Source organism: Schistosoma haematobium, chromosome 2, assembly GCF_000699445.3.
Source record: "Schistosoma haematobium chromosome 2, whole genome shotgun sequence".
Classification (NCBI taxonomy): domain Eukaryota; kingdom Metazoa; phylum Platyhelminthes; class Trematoda; order Strigeidida; family Schistosomatidae; genus Schistosoma; species Schistosoma haematobium.
This window is the reverse complement of record NC_067197.1, coordinates 12234655-12260173: the sequence shown is the minus strand read 5'-3', so window position 1 is coordinate 12260173 and position 25519 is coordinate 12234655. Positions and strand designations below refer to the sequence as shown.

The 25519-nt window shown below is 31.9% G+C and overlaps 1 protein-coding gene across 1 annotated transcript in view; it reads left to right on the top strand.

Moving 5' to 3' along the window:
- Nucleotides 1-5423: 5423 nt before the first annotated feature.
- MS3_00010749 (uncharacterized protein) overlaps nt 5424-25519 on the top strand; it is a gene marked incomplete at its 3' end in the record, with an annotated part of 93588 nt that continues 73492 nt past the window's right edge. Inside the window, exon 1 of the mRNA XM_035732728.2 lies at nt 5424-5894. The remainder of the gene's footprint in view (nt 5895-25519) is intronic.

The window sequence follows — 25519 nt, the reverse complement described above, 5'->3', positions numbered from 1 at the left end:
AATATTTATTAGGTTCTCTTTTAAAATTTGATACAACCTTTGAAACATTTACATTACTAGTTGTAATACAGTTGTTGGTTAATTAGACGATTGATTGATTGAATTCGAAATGTTGTAGTGAATCAAACTGAGACTATTGATAGTAAACAGATAACATGTTTAATGTTTCAGTGTAGTTTCATGAGTAATGAAGAAGTGTAACTTATTTTATTTTAACATAGAAAACATTAGTCAGGTATAAGTTATCATTTATCTTAATTCATGAAGAAATAAGAGTTTTCATAGGATTATGTAAAGATGTAATCTGAAAGGTGACCAAATTTAAGGCAAAAAGTAGGTCTTAACGGTGAGCAGAATATCTCTTGTTTATACGCCTAAGATTTAGAGTTGATACACCCTGTGAAGTGTTAATACTAAAGTTGCTCTGAACGATTCAATTAACATTGAATAGAGCGAAACTATGATAAATGTTTTCCATAAGTTCAACGGTGATATTAAGATTGAAAAATAAATTACATTGACTAGCCACCTCTTCCTGTATCTACTAATTCAACTACTCTGATGGAGAAAGTTATACTGGCAGATGTTCTTAGAATTTTTAGTCTCGTGCTTGTGAGCATCGCTCGGTGTGGTAAGTAAATGTATAATTAAAACTTGGTGTCTCAATCCAAACTTATTCAATACAAACAGGCCGATTACCATGTTTTAAAAGGAAATGATTTTTTAAGGGTATGAAATTTATTTACCAACCACCAACCCTCTACCATTCACCTGTACCCCTTTTACCATCAACCAAAAACGTCATTTTATCCGGCCAATGAAATGCTTATTATCAGACCCATAAATGTAGCGCATTCGGTTCGGCAATATCAGTTTTAGTCAGAGTTGCTTTCTACCATGTCTATTTCAAATAGTGAAGATAATATGATTTTGCAAGAAATTTTCGTCAGTCTAAGTTCTTTGATGAAAGCGCAACTCCTGAGACAAGTGAGATCTTATGAGAATGTGATCCCGATCCGTATGAAACTTGCCGGCCAAACAGGGTATACAGCTAATATCGGACAATCATTTACATTCATATACTGTATTAATAGTTTTCTTTTTAAATCCGTCAGATTTACAGTTCTTCAGAAGACTGAAGCATTAGTTATTCAATTCAAAAAAGTCATAGCCCTGAGTGCAAAAGAAATATGTTTCATACGAATATTCGTCAAGATTAGAACGAATAGTTTGACAGAAATTGGGCACCTAGTATAGAGAAGTCATCATATGTGAAAATTATATATTTCTTTAATGATTTTGATTATTACCCTGAAGAATTCCAGACATGTTAGCTGGACGAAACGTTGGAATTATATAAATTTCAATCACTGAGATTATTTCAAATAGAAATATGTTTTGTTTTTTCTTTCTCCTTGACCAAATTTTGGCTCAGTTATTTTGATGATATGAGGACATTATTGGACTAGCCTATATGCTACCTTCCTTTTCAAACTTTTATAGCCTAAAGTTATCTGATTCTCATATGTTATTATCATAAGGCTTGCAAACGTTTGAGTATTTTATTTGGCACCCAGCCCGACTTAATATTTTCTCTAACCGAATGCATATCATTCTACATATCACGCAATCCCTGGTCACACATTTATTTCAACTTGTAATTATATCAATACCTCTTTCATTTCATGTTACGTATATTTATTTTCACCATTATTCTCAAAAGTTGATTTAACTTAATCATGTCAACACTTCATATATATTTAATAATTCCTCACTAAACTGATATAGGTTATAAAGAATTATTGTTAGAAATTAAGCCGTTCTATCAAGAATAAACTAAAGTATATATACATCATAAATTAATCTTTAAAGAAGAGGTACTGAATAGCTATTTCACTTTAGTTTTAAACTTGGCAACAGTGCACACATATGATTACAATTGATATTTACATAGGTTTCACTACCTCGATCCCCACAAAATAATGAAATTATAGACATAAGCAAAGAAGCTTATACGATTTGCGATTTGGCCCATCTTATGATAGACATATATTTCACTGATTGAAATCATGAGTCAACTGAAGCTATACCATCATGGAAAACCTGGAAGCACTGGACGGTCGTTTCGTTCTAGTATGAGACTTCTTATCAATGCGCATCCACGATCCCGCACGTGAGACTCTAACGCAGGACCTTTATTCTCGCGTGCTAACGTTAAACCTCTAGATCGCTGAGCCGGTATCCAACGATGTTAATATTTAATTTCAATCAATCTATGATCTTGCAAAACCTTTCATTCATTGTCTATGGTAGATACTTATCTCTACCCGACACAGATTGGACTCCACTAATCACAGATTCTAACTAGAATTCCAGGAAATTCATCATATGAATTCAACTGTTAAAATTAGTATAATCTCCAAAAAAAAGCTATTCTAATAATAATTTTATAATTGAAGTAAATAATTTCAACCGTAAAACGTTTAAAATTATCAGTTATCACAACAGACAATCATTTAGGCAATCATTAATATACTTACTTACTTACTTACTTACTTACACCTGTTACTCCTCATGAAGGAGCATAGGCCGCTCACCAGCATTCTCAATCCAACCCTGTCCTGGGCAATCATTTATATAGGAAATAATTTAATAAATTTAAGTAAAGTAAGATTGACTGTAATTAGAGAATATTTTCAATGTTTAACAGGCATTTCTAACGTTCATATTGTTTAAGAAAAGTATAATCTTATTTTTTAAAAACTATAATTCATTCTTAAACTCATATTAACTTTTACAATGAAGATCACTGTTATTTGAACTGAGTATAATGAATTTACGGTAATATATGATTGATAGTTTCCGATTAGTTCGTTATCGGATATTCAATCAAATAGTATTGAATGATTGATCATAGGTAAATGTCTTTTGATCTGAGATAAGCTTATTTCATGAATGTTATATATTAAATCGATGACCAATACACATTTATAACATCTAGGTAATCTAGTCTGGGTTTACATGTTATCTTATGTGGTTATGGATTTATAGTCTGTTCTATGAAATTTTACGTGATGGTACGTAACTGGATGTTTACAATAGTTAAGTGAATAGCAGTAGATGTTTAAGTATTAAACCAGTTAATAGGTAGAAAAACGCAATATGAATGAATTGAAACGTCCAGGATTTCAAACAGTAGTTGATACCAACTTCACAGTCTTCAGGAAACGAATGATGTAGAAGACTTGTTCGGTATAATGCGTTTTTCATTTAACGTAAACCAAAATTTTGAAGAAAACGATTTTAATCATATAAGGCAGTTATACTTAATGGATGTAATGTTTCTGATATCAAGTTGTACTTTTCATTAGATTATACTTTGAAATATAACATTAATTTACGTAATCCAACTGGTCCCTTTTGGTCAGTTAGTGAGTCATAATCAGCATAGAGTTTGAGACAAATGTGCTGTAGCCTGAATCACCAAAATACGTAGGTGAGATGAAATTACAAAGATCAATATTAAAGGGAGAAAATAATTTTAATAATAATGAGAATGAAATAACATTCAGATTGTACGAAAAGACAGAATGAAAAGTTATGTATGATGGAGTACTCAAGGCTTAAACCGACTTAAAAGATAGATGCATCCATGCCATTGTGACTGGTTCTGAGCTATAGCACTCAACTCCTTCAATTAGTGATCATGGTAATCGCACAGGTTCCAACCAAGAAGTTTGGATCTGCCATCATTTAGTATGATTCAATGCAACCGATAACACAAAGGTGTCAAAAGTGATTGAAAAGAAAAGATTCATCAAATTGAAAAGCTGATAAACCTCAGCTTCCTGAGAAATGGAATTTTAAGCAGAGACGTATTAAGTAATGTGCAACAGAAAAATGGAGAATTGAGTAGGGTTTGACGATATCACTTACTGAAAATGTAGAGTTAAATCTATAGTTAGTTCATTTTTACATATGGAAATTTATAATAAATAGAGAGATTTCTCATCACTGAACAAAGTTCTTAAATGTTCTCAATTATCAAACATAAGTCTTTGAGGTTAGAAGTAATAATGTATACAAATGTCAAATATAATTATCCACAAATATAAATAAAAGTAGCTTTAAAATTATGAGAGGTGATATAATTAATACACTGGGCCAATCGGGAATCGGTTGAATGATAGACCCACGCGATTGGTCAAGAAATGGAATGCATGTCCAAGGTATGAGACATACCTCAGTTCACTGTAGTTAATAAACGTTTTTGTTGTTCTTGGTCTTTGCTTAAGTAGCCGGTTGGGCTCGTATATATGCGGACTGAGGATTGACACCAAATTTTGATATGGCACTTAAAGCATCCGATGGCTATGTCTGAGGCGGATTTTAAAATGGAGTTTGACTGTCGACTGATGATCCTGAAAGGTTTCAATCATTAAACCTGATTCCCTATATTGATCTCATTACTTTACCGTTATATATATGTAAATCTGACGATAGTTTTGATTCAAAAATATTATAGATTGTAAGTAGCTGATGAGAACCTAATGAAATAATATGAATTTATTTCATTATATTCATTTCCTTGTCCTTACCCTCTTCAGGGATAATAAAGTTAACTATGTACATGGAATATACATTAATTACTTTTGGGTCCATCGATTTAGATTTGTGTGTCTTTTTCTCTTATTCCGACTAACCGTTTTATTTCAAATTTAGTCGTTAAAATATTATTAGTTTAGCTGCAATCCTGTTAATCTGTTTTCAGCTGACACAAAACTTTGAAATAAACTAGATTCATGATATTCTTTATAGGGATTTTCATTGCCTACATATAATTCTAATCAGGAAATGACATCAGCTGAATTATTATCATAGACTAAACTACATGAACAGATGTGTTACTACACAGGTTACAACTTCCTAATAATGATTACTCATAAACATGAATGGTATAGAATATAGAACTTTCGGATCTTTTAGAGAACAAAATATCATGTATATTTCTCGGCTAAAGCTTGTATAAAATTCACCAAACAAGTAGAATATATGAAGTTTAACAGTAATAGAAAACTTAGTCCCGATTAAACATGATCATTCATTTCATTTACGAATAATGCCATGTTGTTGAAACGAAATTTATCATAATGTAATTTATTCAAAACCTAAAAAAAAGTATCGGCATATGAGAATACAGTAACTGTAATTAATTCTATTGGTTGATTAAATTTTGACCAATTAAAATACTTCTCACTTCATACATAATCATATAAATAGAAATTTATCCAATCAGCTTAGCAATATTCAATCCATGTAAATATTAACCAATAAAAATCAATCCATGTTATCATGGTTATCATGTTGACAATTAATGTTTTTTTTGATATAATTTATTTATATAAGAATTTCATTTTTTTTTAAAATATATTAATTACAAACAAAAATTTTCCCTGATCCATTCAGTTTACTTTAGAACTCGAATAAAGACAAAAAAAGAACCATTGAAAAAATTCAATATAACCAATCAGATAAGGTCATGTTATTTTTCGTTTTGTCAGTATGTAAATCAAATACGATGGAATTAATTGAATAATTCAAATGAGGAAACTTAAATAATATATCATTCGTGATCAAATTAAGAAATATTAACAAGATGAAGATCAAGATCTAAGTATTATTATTATGATGATGATCATTATGATTAATGTCATGGATACATGTATTTTAAATTACTTGAAATTATTGATATACAGTTACTAATTATTAATTCACATATATCTCTGTTAATTAAAAGATATTCGTATATTTCACTAAGAAATTAGTAAGAAGTATTGGAATAAATGATCTAGAACATTTATATTATTAACAAAGTTCAATATTGTGAAAGTCATGTAAGTAATTCTGTTTTGATTTCAATTAGTTTATGTATCAGTAAAAAATGTAGTGCTTGTTTCTAAATTGTGTGTGTGATCTCAGGATTATGTAATTTTTTCTTTCAAATTATTGTTTAAGCCTATTTATTACTTACAATCAGATTGGATTCATTTTAGTGAAATTCATATATGTGAACTGAGGTCATGTAAAAACTTTTGGTGATCGATAAAACAGACAAGATTAGTTGTTTCAAACAGTTATTAAAAATTTTAATAGTTGAGATCATGAGTCAATTGAAGCTAGACAATCATGGAAAACCTGGATACATTGGTCGGCCGTTACGTCCTATTGTGAGACTTTTCAGCAATGCGCATCCATGATCCCGCCTCATGAGATTCGAACCCAGGGCCTATCGATTTTGCGCGCGAACGCCTAATCTCTCTACTATTTAGCATGCTGTTATTCAACTTTTTTAATATCTTACTTCAACCAATCCACGAAATCGAGCGACACATCCACCACTGTCTTCAGTAAGTTTCCATCTCACAACAAACCCGGTTGATCTCTACTGATCACTGCTTCTTATTAGAACTCATGATCTCAACTATTAAGGTCACTATAATATCCACAAAAACTACATCTGATAGTTATTAAATATATACATAAATAGATATTAACATAAAATTTGCACTATTATACGGACATTATAGTTGTGAAATCTAAACAAGATTCCGTTCATTGTTTAGATAATATCGTACGGCGGGGAAAAGATTAGAATTAACATAGAAATAAGTATGTAATTTGTGTGAAAATATAGTTTGTAAAACCTAGAAAATGGAGCAATCAACTTATATGACTTTTTTTCTTGTTTCTAATTGTCATAGCTTTAGTGGGAACACGTTTCTCCCTCTAATCTAATCTAAAAATTTATTTTAACAATTAATGAGATGGATTCAAGAGAATGATTCTCATAGCAGCTAGTGACTGAATTATGTTCATTATTTGTTTAGCCTTCAGGATTCTGTGAACAACTGGAGTTACTATTATATAATCACGATTTAGAACTTCACTAGGTGAGTTTTCCATATTGATCGATCAGACATAGGTGCTGGACAGTTCGTTTCACTATTCAAGTTAGTGTGAACATTTATAACATATAAATACTGTAAGACTTTTATGGAAGGAAACTTATATAGAATTAATATTTTGTTCGCTTTAGGATGGGTGTGAACTTGAAAATTATAACCATATAGCTCAAACAATTCCGACTGGTCGTTGCCATAAATCGTTCATAGGAGTTTTATGATGTAGGACTTTTGTGAAATAAGGTTATACATCTATATTAACTTCTAATACTGTTTTGAACTAGGTTTGAAGATGTTAAATCGATAGTCAGTCGATTACCTTTTATGTCTGTAAAGAAAATCGTCCTACCTTTGGTATGAACAGCAAAAGACAGTGCGTTCATATTTTATTCAACTTCAATAGAACATAGATTATGATGTTAATACATATTCAGGTATAATTTAAGATACTTTCAAGATATTATGTCGAAAAATAGATAAGATGACAAAATGCAAACAATTTCAAATTTATGAATCGGTAAGACTATAATTTATGGACGACCTTTGAGCAACATCAAAGTGACTTAGAGAATGTTCACCTATTAACTAGAATTAAATGAATTTTATAAACCAGTGTGAGGAATTAAAATTATGATTTACAATTAATGTTTAAGGTTAGAAACTAGATTTAAGCTTTTCATCACGAACTGACATAAGCTAAAATGTCAAAAAAGTTATTTAGCCAAATGAATGAATGAATTTCGCGCTAAAATCCAAGACCTGTTTTCCTAGATCTGATTAATTGATCCATAAATTATAGTCTCGCCTATGAATCTATAAACATTTCTATACAGTTATGACTATTTTTATCAACAGCCTGTTTTCACTATTCTTTATTTATTAAGATGAAAATATGAAAATGATGAATTTTTAATTCCATTGTATCTTGATAGACTCATCATTGACTCTTCTACATATATATAATGTTGTTTATGACTAAAATACAGTAAACAAAACTAATACCAGACAACAGTGTTTACTATAAAATAAATGTTCACATTTATCATGATTTCGTGCATACTTTCCATGATAAATATAGATAGTGAATATATACCTATGGAAAAAGAACTATCCAATACTATCTATGTTTTATTCTATTCATTGAATTGTTTCCTATCATGTTCAGTATTTCTTTCGATATTATTTTACATTAGAATTAATAAGAGAAACATTGGTTGGATTGAAAACATAATAATCCACCTACTCTCTCTCTCTCTCTCTCTTTCCCTATCTCTCTCCACCTAACTTTGATTTAATGTATACACATGTCTGTTTTGAAATTGTTAATGTTTTTCATTACACATTTCGATTGTCTTGTTATCTGGCGTCAGATGGCATTGACTTATTCTGTTTATATTCTATATTTATTTGTGTTGAAATAATGAAGAAAATAGAAAAAATAAAACCCATAGAGTTTATGCCTAATTGAGTTTGTTGTTGGCATTGATAAATAAATAAAAATAGTATTGTACGAACAGATAACAGAGAGATAATAATAGTAGTAATAATGAATTATGAATTCATGAAATTATCAGACTGGAATAGATACATACATATGTATTCCAAAAAAAGACGATACATATATGTACCTGGTTCTATGTTGTAGCTGACTGATTATAAAAAAGAATATAGAATCATTTGAATTTCTTTGTTACTATATGTTGTCAGTGATTTAGCATTTGAAAACAAATTATTCATTGTAATTTTATAAGTTGAGATCATGAGTCAATTGAAGCTAGAAAACTTTGAAAAACTTGGATATAATGGACGGCCGTTTCGTTCTATTGTAAGACTCCTCAGGAGTGCGCATCCACGATTCCGTCTGACGAGGCTGGAACCCAGGTTCTATCGGTCTAGCACGCGAACGCTTGACCTCTATACCTCTGAACCTGTTGACAACCAACAGTGTTAATGTTTAACTTCGACTTATCCACGAAATTGAGTGACACATCCAACACTGTCTTCAGTGAGTTACTACCCCACCTCAGGTCCTGGGTTCGAATCTCGCGGAGCAGAGTCGTAGATGCTCACTGATGAGGAGTCCCACAATAGAACGAAATGGCCGTCTAGTGTTTCCGTGTTTTCCATGGTTGTCTAGCTTCAATTGACTCATGATCTCAACTATTAAAAATGGGTATTGCCGAATACCTATTGTTTATATCTAATGTAAACTTAAATAAATAAATTTTATTAAACTGAAGTATATTTTAGGCTAATTGGTTACATAAATGGTTAAATATGCAATATAAAGGTTCAGTATCTTAATATCATTTGGACTTAGTACAATTTAGGATAAACGGTAATTTCTGATAAGTTTTGTAATTGAACGCTAGATTCGGGTTCCTATTCTCTTCTATTGACCCCCAGGCTACACCTAAACAGCGACTTGAACACGAGAGAAAAGGAGCAAAATATAGAAGAAACGCTTCACTCCAGATGTTCGTTTATGTACAAAAAATCTAGGGTATTTATAGCATTTCAGATGGTCTTGGGCTTCCGGAAATTTCTGGAACGCTACTAAACATAGTAGAAGTATATCTAATCATCCATTCAGAAACTTGACATGTTACTTTTCACTTTTTTACAGATGTTTCTGGCGAAACATCTAGTAAACGATGGTTGTATAAGATGTTTCTCAATGTTTTTTAAGACATATTTTGGCTTTTTTCGAGGAGTTTTCTGGATCTCCTCAACAATTTCAAATAAATTCTTCAAAAATTTATTTGCAATATTATTCCTATAACTCTAGAAGTAATGTATGAATTAGCTACCTGAGAATTTATAAGAACATAGTGTTTAAGATAATTTCTTAGTTGTTTTTTCTTATTGCACTGTCTAAAATCCAATGTGATTTACTTCATATTTAACAGATATTTCATTAATATCAGATGGAAAACCTTGAATAACTGGACGGCCGTTTCGTCCTATTGTGGTACTCCTGAACAGCGCGCATCCACGGTCTCGCCCACTGCGAGCTTCGAACCAAGGACCTACTGGTTTTGCGCGCGAGCACTTAACCACTAGACCACTGAGCCGGCATCCAAAGCTATTAATGTCTATCTTCAACTAATCCACGAAGTTGAGCGACACATCCGCGCTGCTGAGGAGTACCACAACAGGATGAAACGGCCGTCCAGTGATTCCAGGCTTTCCATGGTTGTCTAGCTTCAACTGACTCACGATCTTAGCAATTGAAAATACTATAATATCCACAAAACCCATCTGATATTAATCAACATGTGCTCAATAGTGACTGACTTCAAGAAATATATCCTGGAGTTCTAGTGAGAAGTAGTGACTATTGGAGTTCAATCAAGTCTGTTGTGAGATATTCTATTGTCAAAATGATCAGAATTATTTAGGGATATCAAATAGATGAATAACTTTTCTTTTTCTCCCTCATCCCAAACAAAACGAAAAATCCATGATGCTTTTTCAAATTCAGGTAGACTATTTGATGAACCAAAGTTTTTTTGTGTTCAAATGACATCTAATGTGAAACTATCAAAAACTACCAAGTACTGTACAGTTATTTTGTCCTGGTATAAAATTACATCTAAGTATCCATTCATATTGTTAACATAGATCTTGATAATTAATCTAATCTTAGATAATTTTAATTAACAGTATAATCCATACAATTTTCTCCATTAAGCAATCTAATCGATCCATAAACAAATACCCTAACATCATTATTTTTTCATTTTATTAGGAAAAAAAAACTAAAAACAAACTGTTTTATGTATTTTAATAAATACCGATTTATATAAATTCCATATTTAAATGAAAATCACTTCACATGTTACTTACGCCTGTTACTCCCAGTAGAGCATAAGCCGCCGATCAGCATTCTCCAACTCACTCTATCCTGGGCTTTCTTTTATAGTTCTATGCAATTGTTATTCATTCTTCTCATAGTTGTCTTCATTTCTCGGCGTAATGGTCATCCTATTCCCCTTTGTCCATTTATTTATTCGTATTATAATAATAATTCATTTTAGCATATATATATATATTTACATTTTCCTTTTATCACTAACTAATTGACTAGACGGATATGCTGTTTTTTTGTGAACCATCTGTTATATAAGGTACATTTATTGGTTTTGTTTTTTTTTTTTTAGAATTTGCATTTTCATTGATTGTTTTTGTGTTTCGTCTTGTTGATTTCGTTTCAAAGATAAGTATTTGATTTCTGATGAAGGTTTTTTTAATGAATACACACATTCATAGAAACCAGATAATTTTTGATTGAGATCATGAATCGATTGATGTTAGATCATTATTAAAAATCTGGAAACGATGGACGGTCATTTTGTTTTATTATTCTCATCAGTGCGCATCTATTATCCCAGTCATGGGATTCGAACCCACGACCTTCGGTAGTTTAATATTTTTAATAGAGATCTAAAATCAATCGATTCATGATCTTAATCAAAATCATAACAATCTCTATAACCTTATACTGATAAATAGATTATTCTTTGAATAAAATTGTAAAGAACATTGAATAATAAATTAATGACTGTTTAATAATTCTTGTTTTCTGTCAAAAAATCTCTGTTGTTTTATTGAAGTTTATTTTTTTTTGAAGAAAAAGTACATGGAAACAATAAATAATACATCAAAGTGAAAAGATTTTTGTCTAATCAACCATAAAAGTATGTAATGGTTAAAATACTAGTTCTTTCTTTTTAAAGCGAAATCAATATAAATTCACTTGGTATTGTTTTTACTTGAATCTTTTCATTGATGTTTAGGACTGTAATTGATCAGTGTGTTACTGGTATATGTGCATACTGTGCTTATCATCTTGATATTGTCTAAATTCACAAACATTATAAGCAAAGATAGATAGTGGTTAGCAGTGGAATTGAGGTGACGCATTTAATCTTATTTGGGGCTTGTCAGCTGAATGTACATGCACCTCAGTATTGATGTTCACTGTAGGACTCGGATACAGTACCGTTTGCTTTAAACGCCATCGCGTTATCCATTTACGTACTGAGTCCTGATAAACACTTGCTTGTGCAATGGAGTGAAGTTTAAATTCACTTGATACTGTTTACTTGAATCTTTTCATTGATGTTTAGGACTGTAATTGATCAGTCTCTTATTGACATATATGAATTCTGTGATTATTATCTCGGTGTTGCCTTAATTCATAGGCATTATAAGATGGATAGTGGTTGACAATGGAATCCAGTACACGTTTTAAGTGAACGACACTAGGTTCGAGTCCCAAAGGGAACATCACTTTCAGTTTCAGGTACATCCAGATGACGAGTCTTAAATGAGACGAAATGCGCTTCCTTAATTCCACTGCCAACCACTATTCGTCTTTACTTATCAGAACAATATATCCACATATATTACTATCGATAGGCTAGGTGAAAGACGTGTGAATAATTATATATTTTTTAAAGAAATTTTCTTAAAAATTATATTTTACAATTAAATTGATCTACATTAAAATTGAGTAATTAGGTCATAAATGGATTTTGTTTTATATACAAATAATTTGATAATTATGTCACATTTCAATCATTGAATTATCTATTCAATAGATAATACTGTTCTCAAGACTGATAGGTCCTGGGTTCGAATCCCGCGAGGCAGGGTCGTGGATGCGCACTGCTGAGGAGTCCTACAAAACAATGAAACGGCCGTCCAGTGTTTCCGGGTTTTTCATGGTGATCTAGCTTTAATTGACTCATGATCTTAACTGTTTAAATTACTACAATCTCCACAAAACCCCTTCTGATATTATTATTATGCAGACGTAGAATAATAATTAATCAATATTATGTAAAGTTAATAATGACTTGCTGTCAAATAATGTTTATTATCTATACAAAATGAATACATATGGCTAATGGTTAAAAGGAAACTTGATTTATTCATGTTTTCTTGGAATATTGTACTCCATATTATTGACAATTTATTAGAAAAAAATATATTTTAAAAAATATTTCATTGATATATGATTCCCAAGGGAAAATTTTTTCATACGATCATTGGCGTATATGAACATTGTATATTAGCTGCAGTGAACGAGAACATAAGTGGGGGCAATCGAATGTATTTGAATACAAAATTACAGAATTTCTTAGTAAAATCTGAGAACTATATAGTAAATACGTCATTTGTAAACTGTCAATCAATCGTTTCAGACTTCACTGTTCTTTCATTTTCACAGTAATCATTTTTTTTGTTCTCGTTCTCTTTTCTTTGATTTTCTTAACCTTCTACTGTCAAGTATTTCACTTTTGATTGATGATACATACAACTTATATCTGTCTACATCAGTAGTGTATACCATATAGCAACTAGAATGGTTAGTCCTCTAGTAAGCAAGTTCACAAACTGTAAGATTTATCTTTCATAACTGTTCATTGAATCCATTTTGACAATCTTTTGACACATTCTTGAAATGATCACAGTGAAATGTTTTGACCTTACTTTTCTATCTACCTATACATAAATGTCAGTAAATATTCTCTACATGACGATAACTTTTAGTTGTTTAGTTGCTGAGTTTCAGCTTCGAACAATGTTACATCTACTTTGGTTCACGTAGCTGTTCAACATTTTTTACCCTTATATAAAGTCTGATTTACGATCATAAATAATGTAAAAAAGAAATGTCATTTATTATTATTTTTAAATCTTCCAGCGGTTTATTTCAATTAGGTTGTCGATCTTATTTCATTGACTTGAAGAAATCGAGAATGTTCCTGATGATAATATCTATGTAGACAAATCATTTAAATAACTCCAACTATGTTATTCACAACGATTGGAATTATTCCATCCAGTGAGTTGCAAGTAGGACAAAATGTGCATTCTAAATTTTATCGTTGGCTACTATTCAAATTTACTATAGCCCTGATAAGTTTGTTCGTTCTATTTTGGTTAGGATTATTAGACAATATTTTACAAGAATAATTTCTTCTTTAAATTGATCCATTCAAAAAGAAATACAGAATAAATGGCCTGGTACGGCCGAGAGTAGAGAAAGTCAGCTCTCCCTCTCTCTCGAAATGCTCTCACATGGCCACGTGCATACAACCACTGCCAGGGAAGTCTTATTCATTATCTTCCCTCAGCAGGGGTGTTGTTTAGGAAACTGAGAAGACAAAAAGCGGATGTTCGGAGCCTTAACCGAGTTGATGAACACAGAGGATCCACCCACGGGAAGTTGGAAAACCCTGATGCTAAAACAATGGTGCACATGGGATCCAGGATCCTGAGGGAACAAATGGTGTATGAACCAACTGTTGGGACTGCATCCTCTTACGTTGCTCCACTACCTTGTGGATTAGACCTTTAGGTCAAAAGCTCAGGGTATGACCGTCTAAGAAAACCACCTGCTTCGATCTGGGCACCTGCGCAGTATCACAGCTATCACACAAATCGAATGATTTATGTAGCGTGTATCTATTTGGTGCCTCTTTGTACTTAATATTTATGTGCTTAAATGAATAGATAAGTAAACTTTCAGTATGAATGGATCAACTCATTAAATTTTCTATTTCAATAAAAATGCAAACAAAATATGTTAACGTTTACATTTTGTTTCATAGAAAAGAAAAGGTGAAAAATCAATATATAAGACTGGTATAGAGGTTGTGGAGATTATTACGTTTTTTTGATTGATATCATGAACCGATTGATGTTAGACCACCGTTGTAAACCCGGAAGCACTGGACGGCCGTTTCGTCCCATTGTGGGACTCCTCAGCAGTGCACACCGACGACCCCGCTCGCGGGATCAATATATATAAGTCATCTGATAATGTGCTAATCTATCATGTAGAAAATTGACTGATTATAAGCATTGGATAGTTTAGATAAGATAATAACTATTACTAATAACTATATAGTTATTTATCTTTCATTAAAGAACTGAAATTATTCAATAGGATTAAATTGTATATAATATACTACTTGATTTCAGACATTTTATATGTTTTTTACTAAAAAGCATGATTAGTAACATTACATCAATTGAACAATAAACAACTTTATATGATACAATAAATAGTCTAAGCTTTTTAAGTCATTGACAACATTAATTAACTGAAAGAATTTGGATTTCACTATTTTGAAGTCAAAATGTTCTTTCTAATAATCACTAGTTTGTCTGTTGATTTCAGAGTCATATAAATCTGTATATAAGTTTTACAGTTCTATAAAACATCTAACCTACTGCGTTTATTCCCGTTATTCAATGATTGAAAGAACAATTCATGCCTATAAATCTTTTATATTATATTCAGCTAACTGATATTTCATAGTTTACGCAATTCATCAACATTCGTTAGACAGCTATTGAAAACCAAGAAGCACTGAACATATTTTCTGTCCTTGTGTGAAACTCCTTAACAATATGTTCCTACGACCCAACTGATGATCATAATCAGGGACCTTCAGGCCTTTAAATGAACTCTTAACCTCCAAACCGTTAGGTCGGTATACAGTGATGTGGATTTCTAACGTCAATGAATTACTAATATTACCCATCCATCTAATAATACCACTGAAAAATTGTTGAACAACCATAAACCATTCAGAAGTTATTTAGTTTTTGTTATAGGTATCTAAGCAACGCTTAATCTCAATCTGATTCTAAAATCAAGTCCCTGGAGATCTTACTAACTTACTTACACTTATTGCCTCTCATGGAAGAGCATAGGCCTCCTACTAGGATTCTACAACAAACTCTGTCCTGCGCAGAAATCACCATAGAAAATATACATTGTTTTTTACTTCAAATAATTTTTACTGTTATTTATGAGAAAAAAAACATGTTTTTATAGATTCAGTAAACATTTTAAAATCAGTTTGAGGAATCAGTGAAAAAAAAGTATATAAACATAACATAATTTGAATGTGTAGAAATGATTCTACGCAAAAACGTTCCCCTTTGCGCTGTCATATTATTACTACTAACAATAGATGACTAGTAATAGATTCAGTCAATAAATTATAATATTGTTGACATAAGATTTAAAATAGTAATATCATGTCAAATGTTGGTTAGAATTTGACAATTATCTATTGCGTTCATCATTGTTTTCATATACTTCATTTCAGTTGACAGCAATGATAGTTAGTTTACAATGAGTGCTATTTATGTATAGTAGTATAAATATAGACTTGTTGTCATAGTAATGATTAAGATAGAATACAAAATAAAGTTATTTAATGCTGTGGTCTTTATCATGATGTAAATTATTTTACAATAAAAGGGTAGTTATTCAGTAATGTTAAGTATAGTTTTTCTTTTCACAGGTATTTGTTATATAAATTTAATTCATCTTGTTGAGTATGAGTTTGTGTGTTTATCTCCGAGGTATGTTTGTTGATTATTTCCTAGTGATATACACTATTTTGGAACAAATTAAATGGGGTGAAATACAAACCTACAAACTATTAGTTGAATGACTGATAAGATGTTAATTTACTGTTATGCTGATTATTAGATGAAATCAGTAACCGTTATGGTTTATAAACCCTAACTGAGATAGCATCTTCGTTGAAGGCTGTCAAGCAGCTACAAAACACTGATGAATGTTATATGTATGTAGCTGAAAGCTAAATACACAAATTAGTACTTGATCATTAAGTGAGTTATATTATGCTTTAAACAATTAGAACTCTGAACTTTACATACTCAGAGCAGGAACACTTTTCTCCCGAAGTGGAAAAAAACAATAGAAAAATGAATAAAGAATGAAATGAATTTATTCTATCTTTAATCTTTTCACAAGCTATAAACAGCCTAAAATTACAGATTATAGTACTATTATAGATACAGTTTTACATACTGAAATCAATGAAGTTGAGATTAATGATTAAAATGTAATAGAAAATGCAATATTATATATGTCAGTTAGGTGGTATGTTAAGTTAGGAGATATTTACTTTATTTCTTTATGCCTGTTACGCTTCGTGGAGTATAGGCCATACACCACCATTCTCCATCCAACTCTGTCCTGAGAAATCCTTTCCAGCTGCTCCAAGTTGCTATCCATCCTTTTCATTTCCGACTTCAATTATTGGTGGAATATGTTATTTGATCATCCTGTTTTTCGTTTCCCTTCAAGATTCCAAGTTAGCGCTTGCTTCATGATGCAGTCTGATGATTTCTGTGATGTATGTCATATCCACCTTCAAAGTCTCTTCCTAATTTCCTCTTCAATTGGAGGTCGGTTTGTTCTCTTCCACAGTAGATTATTATTGATGGTATCCGGTCAACGGACATTGAGTATCTTGCAGGTCAAGGACTACATGTTGATAATGCTATCTATGAAGACATGTGATGATGTGTGATGATATAACCAAGCCACATAGTGGCTATAAAACTGATTTGATGATTGTCGATGAACTGCTAAAAAACACGACAAAAAAGGATAATGTAATGGGTGAAGTTACATAGTCGTAATTGTTTGCCACACTTTTCTTCTATGTGAATGGATTAATGATGATTGCTGATGCAAAACAGAGTCAATGATCAATCAATGACAGAGAATAGATTTACTTAATCCGGTAAATTCTATTGTACTTACACTATTCAAACTGAATCAAATTTAATCACTTTGCATGGAAAAATTAATAGATTTGGTCTTTATCAGATTGGTTTTGTGGATATTATAGGACGAAACGGCCGTCCAGTGCTCCCAGGTTTTCCATGGTGGTCTAGCTTCAACTGACTCATGATCTTAACCATTGAGATTTGATTTTTGTTATAAAATAAATTCTTTTTTTCAAAAACGTATTTTAATCTAAGATGATAACTGAAGGCAATATTAAGGCAATCTGCATAGGATGAATATATGCCAATGAGATTGATCAACTACAGTTATTAACACCAATGGAAAGATTCAAGTAATCAATAGCAAAATGAATCAAATATGTTAACCATTTATACTTGTTGACACTAATTGGTAAAATAATGGAAATAATAATTATTAGCTATATTTATATGGTCAGTTATATATATGTACAATTATTAGCTTTATTCAATATGGTTTAGTGCATAATAGAAAATTTCCAGCACAAAGTATTTCAACGAGTTTCTGTTTCATATTTCTTGATCGATATTGACCATAAATATTAAATGATCACCAGTTAGATATTAGGATTTCAGAGGTCGACATGTGAATAATGTTTATTCGTTTCAATGCATATTGTTAGCCATCACTATGTCTCCGACTGTACGTTTTTGTAACTTGTACAGCGAAAGATCATAAACGTTTCACAAACACACATGAATAGTTTATGCAATTAATTGACACGATGCTGTGTTAAAGTAAACGGTGAAACAGATAACTTGTTGAAACATCTAGATGAAATGGACAAATAACTCAAATATTCTAGCATGTTCGGGTATCTAGGCGAAAAATTATATGTACAAACCAAATCGCAAAATTATAGATCATTATGGAACAATTAATTGAATGAAATTCATCACTCTACATCAAAATCATTGACTATGAGAAATCATTTGATAGCGAGGACAGCACAACGTTATGGGAGCTTCTTCAATACTACAGCGTGCTTGAGAAAACAGTCACTATCTTGCGGAATTCCTATGATGTATAAACTGCAAAATCGTGCATAGAGGACAGCTCACAGACTCGTTCGAGGTAAAGACCGGTGTCAGGCAAGGTTGCTTACTATAACCCTTTCTCTTTCTTCTGGTGATCGACTGAATCATGAAGATTTCAACATCTGTGGGGGAGCGTGGGATACAGTGGTCAGCTACGATGCAGCTGGAAGATCTAGGCTTCGCAGATAACCTGGCTCTTCCAGCGCGCACCCAACAACAAATGCAGGAGAAAACGACTAGTGTAGCAGAAGCCTCAGCAGCAGTAGGTCTCAACATGCACAAGGGGAAAAGAAGATTCTCCGAAACAACACAGCATGCAACAATCGAATAACAATTGACGAAGAAGATTTGGAAGGTGTAAAAACCTTCACATATTTGGGCGGCGTCATTGATGAACACGGTGAGTCTGATGGACATATCAAGGCGCGGATCGGTAAAGCAAGAGCAGCATATTTACAAGTGAAGAACATCTGGAACTCAAAACAACTGTCAATCAACACCAAGGTCAGGATTTTCAATGCAAATGTCAAGACAGTTCTGCTGTATGGGGCAGAAACCTGGAGAACTACGAAAGCCATCCTTCAGAAGATACAAGTGCTTATTAACAGTTGTCTACGCAAAACACTTCGGATCTGTTGGCCAGACACTATCAACAACAACCTACTGTGGGAGGGAACAAACTAGATTCCAGCGGAGGAAGAAATCAGGGAGAAGCGCTGGAAGTGGATAGGACACACAAGTCCTCACATGGAATCCTGAAGGCCAAGGGAGGAGAGGAATACCAAAGAACACATTACGTCGAGAAACGGAGACATATATGAGAAAAATGAACAAAAATTGGATAGAACTAGGAAGGAAGGCCCAGGACAGAGTGGGTTGGATAATGCTGGTCGGCGGCCTATGCTCCGTTAGGAGTAACAGGAGTAAGTAAGTAAGTAATTGGAATCTATGATACATTACCTCCAACCACCATCTAATAATTTAACTCATAGACTAGTTCTTGTTTTTTTTATTTTTTAGGTGTTATTCTAAATAGTATTGAACTGGTTCTATTTTCAAACTGTTACTTTCCTGTTTTATTTCACTTAAAAATGGGTGTAGAATTTATTTTTGAAAATTATGGAAATACAATAATTGCTAATAGTTTTATTGTTATGATAGACATTTATAAATTATTAATAAATCAATAGATTGAATAGTTGAATTCATAAATCGATTAAAGTTAGACCATCATGGAAAACATGAAAGTATTGGAGTTCTACCATAGAATGAAATGATCATCCAATACTTCCAGGTTTTCTATGGTAGTCTAGCTTTAATTAACTCATGAATTCAACTATTAAATTACTACAATATTCATAAAATTCTCTTTTTAATAAAAATCAATAGACGTATGAAATTCAATTTTCCATTGATATCATTCAAAAGAAATAGTACACTTGAAGGCTGGCTATAAAGAACATCTATATGAATTTTGTGGACTCTTAGTAAATCATAGAATGTAAGTATATCCTTGAGAAAAACTCTGAGTGACGATAAAATAAAACAGGCTTGAAAAGTCTTCTAATTGAACGCTAGATTCGATTTCCTATTCTCTTCTATTGACCCCCAGGCTACACCTAAACAGCGACTTGAACACGAGAGAAAAGGAGCAAAATATAGAAGAAACGCTTCACTCCAGATGTTCGTTTATGTACAAAAAATCTAGGGTATTTATAGCATTTCAGATGGTCTTGGGCTTCCGGAAATTTCTGGAACGCTACTAAACATAGTAGAAGTAAATTTTAATCATCCACTAAGAAACTTGACATGTTACTTTTCACTTTCCAAATGTTTCTGGCAAAATTTCTAGTGAATAATGATTGGATAAGATGTTTCTCAATGTTTTCTAAGACATATTTTGGCGTTTTTTCGATTAATCTTCTGTACCTCCCCAACAGAAAGTGATGAAAATAGTTGAAGTGAAAAACAGATATGTAAATATAGACTATTATTAACAAAGATAGATAGTGGCTAGCAATGTAATCCAGGGGGCGCGTTTCGTTCTAGTTGAGATTCGTCAGCTAGATATACCTGCATCCTAGAGTTGATGTCCACACGGAGACTGAAACCCATTTATGTTGAATATTCCGTTGAAAGCTAAAACATATCAATTATACTGAGAAGATTGTCTTTAAAAAAATACCCAATAAAAATGAATTGATCACATTCTATTACTGCAGTTTAAATAATCTGGAATTTACCTATAATTTATTTTGTATTTAATAAGTTTTCTTTTTAACAGTTACATAACTTATAAGCCTGACTTATTGTTCCACACTTGAAACATTTTAAGTAACCATTCTAGTATCGTCTTTTGTGTGTGTATTACTATATTCATTCCTTATTTAAATTATAATTGAAATCATATGACAAGGAAATAATTGTATGTTAATTCAATGAAAACAGTATTACTCAATTTGGTATTGTTTGGCTTGTATCTTCCCATTGAGGTTTAAGACTGCAATTGATCAGTTTGTGAATTTAACTTCACCCCATTGCACAAGCAAGTGGTTATCAGGACTCAGTAGCTGAGTGGATAGCACGATGGCGTTTGAGGTGAATGGTACTGGGTTCGGGTCCCAGAGTGAACATCAATGCTGAGATGCATGTACATACAGCTGACAAGTCCCAAATAGGACGAAACGTGCGTCCTGGATACCACTGCTAGCCACTATCCATCGTAGTATTAGTCAATGTTGAGTATTATTTGGTTTTTGGTTTTCTATTTTATTCATTGCTCCCTATCTTTCTTCAGTAAAATATTCCTACAAGAATAATTTCACTTTAAATGGAGAAAATGAAAATGAAATAAAAAATTAAACAAAAGTTACTATAAACAGTTTGTAATGATTGTCATATTTCATACTTAACATGAAGGACTATGATGACAGATATGAGTAGTATGTGGCATCAATTAGAAGTGGAATGTATGCTTGTAGAAGATTGAGAAGATTTAATTAAAGAGAACAGAAATAGAAACATAAAGTTGTTGTAATAATAACAGAATTGAAAGAATCATGAAGTATGTACAAGATAACTGATGGGAGATATGTAAATTATGTATTTAATATATGCTTTTCTTATTTTCTGAATGCAGTGTAATTTTGTATTAGACAATAAATTGGTTATTTCAACTTGAGTTGTTCTTTCAATACAACTACAGGAAACCGGAAAGAATAAGGTAAACTTTTCGTAATAATATCATACTCCTTAATTGTTTAACTTCACAACCCCATCACAAGTGATTGAACTTAGGACGTATGGATCTCTCGGTGAGTCCCTAACCTTTAAACAAATTAGCTGACAGCCAATCGTTTACACGTTTATCTTCAATCGATTTACAGCATCGTGTGACCATAATCTATTGAGATTGGTTATATTTGTCTGATGTTTGATATGGTTGAATTTCACAAGTTATGCCCCCCATTTACGATAGTAGCTATGTAGACATAAAGTGAAAACGGTGCAACCATAGCAATAAATTATGGGGTCAGAAGCTAACGAATAAACTACTAATGATAAATAGTTACTTAATTTCTTCCTCATTGTAAGCTGACTTTTTGGTAGATCAGTATTTTGTATTTATTTGCAAATGTACATCTGAGAGCGACTGTCAGTAGTTTGTATGATTATAAATCATACAACAATCCTTTATTAAATATATCTTAACTAGATCTTTATTATTATCATTATGCACTAATAAAACCCAATTCATATTCTTCAAAGCAAGTGCTTTGATGGCTCAATGATGTTTTTATAAGTCACTTTATGGAACTCTCGGTATGTGACATGTTTATGTCACATGTCGATCAATTTAAATCAATGTTCTTTATAAGCGATATTCGGAGAACATCATAATAGTGTGTAATCAGTTCAAATATACAGTTTATCTATAGTAAAAATAATATCAAAACTACGTTAATGTTTTGTATGCAGAGTAGAAGAATTTGAAACATACTTTTAAGTTGAAAAGTAAAAGATTCTTTTGATTCCTCCATTTCAGAGAGGATTAAACAAAAATAATAAACGATAGAAATAGTATTGAGCTTAAAAAAATTCGTTTAATTATGAATAGAAGTGATCAAGGGTGACTATTCATAGTTGGTAAACCCTGAACTATACAAAACTTCGGACATTTTTTGTTGTTGATCACAAACAGTTCGTAATTTCATTTAACCTACCCTTGTTATTATTAGTTTTTGATTCTCAATATTAAAGGTAGTAATGTTTAAACTCATTATCCACCTATTATTTTTACATGTTCAGTTGGTCAATTTGATGCTTTGATTTCTAACAAGATTATGAACAAATTTAAGTTAGGCAATCACTAAAAATTTGACTACACTAAACTGCTAGTTCGTCCTAGAACGAAACTTCTCTGAAGTATGCACCTATGACCACGCCATAGGTGATCGAACCCTATACCTTTGATCTCTTACATGAATCCTTAACGTCTAGACCATTGAGTCGGCGTCCAGTGGTGTATATGTCTCACTTCGATGAATTTGCGATATTGCACAACTACCTTTCATTAGTTTCAATGGGTATTTTCTTTTCATCTGACATAATTGAACTCCATTGATCACAGATTGTCATCTAATCACTAATGAGCGCATAATTTTTATCAGTATGGAGGTTGTGGAGATCTCTGAGTGTTATTGAGATCACGAACTAATCCATTACTTTGTTTGAAATATTCCCATATTGTAAAGTTAGAACAACATATATAAGCGAACAATATTGTTTTTGATTTAATCCTCATCAGACTTTAATATACAGTAATATTCATATGCATATACGAAATTATTAAACCATTCAAGGCAGTTTACGAGTCAATGATAACAATGAAAACGATTACATAATCAGTGAAAAGTACAAATTGATAGTGTAATAACAGGTGCATTACTTTTGATAAGAATAATAAAGCTAGACCACCATGGAAAACATGAAAGCACTGGACGGCCGTTTCGTCCTAGTATGGGACTCCTCAGCAGTGCGGACCCACGATCCCGGATCCTATGAGATTCGAACCCAGGACTTATCAGTCTCACGCCAAGCGCCTAGCCAACTAGACCACTGAGCTAGCTGGCATCCAACGGTGTTAATGTCTAACTTCAACCAATTCACGAAGCTCCGCTACCGTACACTATCGTCTTCAGTAAGCTGATATCTCACAACAGACCTTGTATCTCAGTGTTTATGCCTACACTTTGATTTAAACTCGAACATCTATCATACTGAATATCTATTCGGTATTAAGTAGACTACTGAAATTACTGAATTGTTTGATGGATAATAATGAATTCATTATATTTCTATACAGGTCCTTATTAGTTATTGATAATTCATAGTATTTCAGAATTAGGCTTATGAATTGAGTTTAATGGATAAGTGAGTTTTCCTAAACTATTTCTAGATCTAATACTTGCATGATTGTTATTATGTTTTTGTTGTCAAACTTTGTTTGATGTGGCTAAATCTTTCCAAGAAATGGAAAATTTTCTTTCTGAATGGGGGTTACAGTATATTTTATTGATTGTTTTTATGTTTATAGAGTTTTAAATTGATTTACTATTAAATTCAACATTAGTAATTAGTGTGATGTTTAGTAAAAAGCCAAGTGTAGTATAGATAAATACTCTTCAGTTTCTATTTTGTTTATAACTCCAAGGTATTATTTGTAAATAACAAAGATTATGAATAGTTGGTCTTAATCATTTTATATCATCAGACGATTGGAAATAATGAATTCGGAGAGTGATTTTGATGATAGAATATTGGGAACCCTACTCTTGTGAACTGGTTAATCTAATTCATCTTTGACATCATCAGCTATTAGTTTTTGAAATATAGAAAAGTACTGTTATACCATTATAAATATATAATTACTAGAATTTTCCTATTACAATGGGTTATAAAGTGAGCAGATTTTCATATGGTCTATATAGGCTGTTGTTAGTACCTGAGAAACATAATGAATGGTAACTTGGGGATCCTTTTATGGACCAATACTAAACGTATATTTTTTATCGTATAATTGGTAAATAACTAAACTATTCATATTCATGTTCCTCTTAATATGAGTTTTATTTTGACCCATAAACTATTATTATACGTTTTACCATTCTTGAGTTATACCCAGTATATTAATTACCACCTCCCTCATTCACAGCCACATCTGGCTAATTCTTGTACAAATGTTGTTTCATATTTTATTGGTACGTTGTGGTCTGCTTGATTGGTATATAAACTCAGTATGTTTGAAATATAATGATTTATATCGCAGAGGCTGAGACTTGTATTCTGGACTTAACTGGCTGAGCTAGGCAGGAAGCAGGACCAATCAGGACTCTAGGCTCCTCGCACGTATTTTACGCGTCTTTGATCCGATCGATAATTTACTGTTCCCTAATCGGCGGTTACAAAATATAACGACTGTTGATCGAAGATAATAAGTTTCTTTGATCTAGCTTCAATTGACTCATGATCTCATGGTCTCACGATTCCAAGTTAGTGCTCGCTTCATGATGTAGTTTGATGATTTCTGTAATTTATGTCCTATCCACATCCTATGTTTCTTCCTAATTTTCTCTTCAACTGTAGGTTGATTTGTTCTCTTCCACAGTAGATTGTTGTTGATGGTATCTGGTCAACGGATATTGAGTATCTTACGTAGACAACTATTTATAAATAATTGTACTTTGTTGATGTTGGTTGTGATAGCTATCAAAGTTTTAGCTCCGTATAATAGAACTAACTGTCTTGACTTATGTACTGAACATTCCGAATTAATAATATATAGCTACTAAATTGTAAATTTTAACTAGATTTTAGCAATCTTTTTTAAAATGATCCTTGTT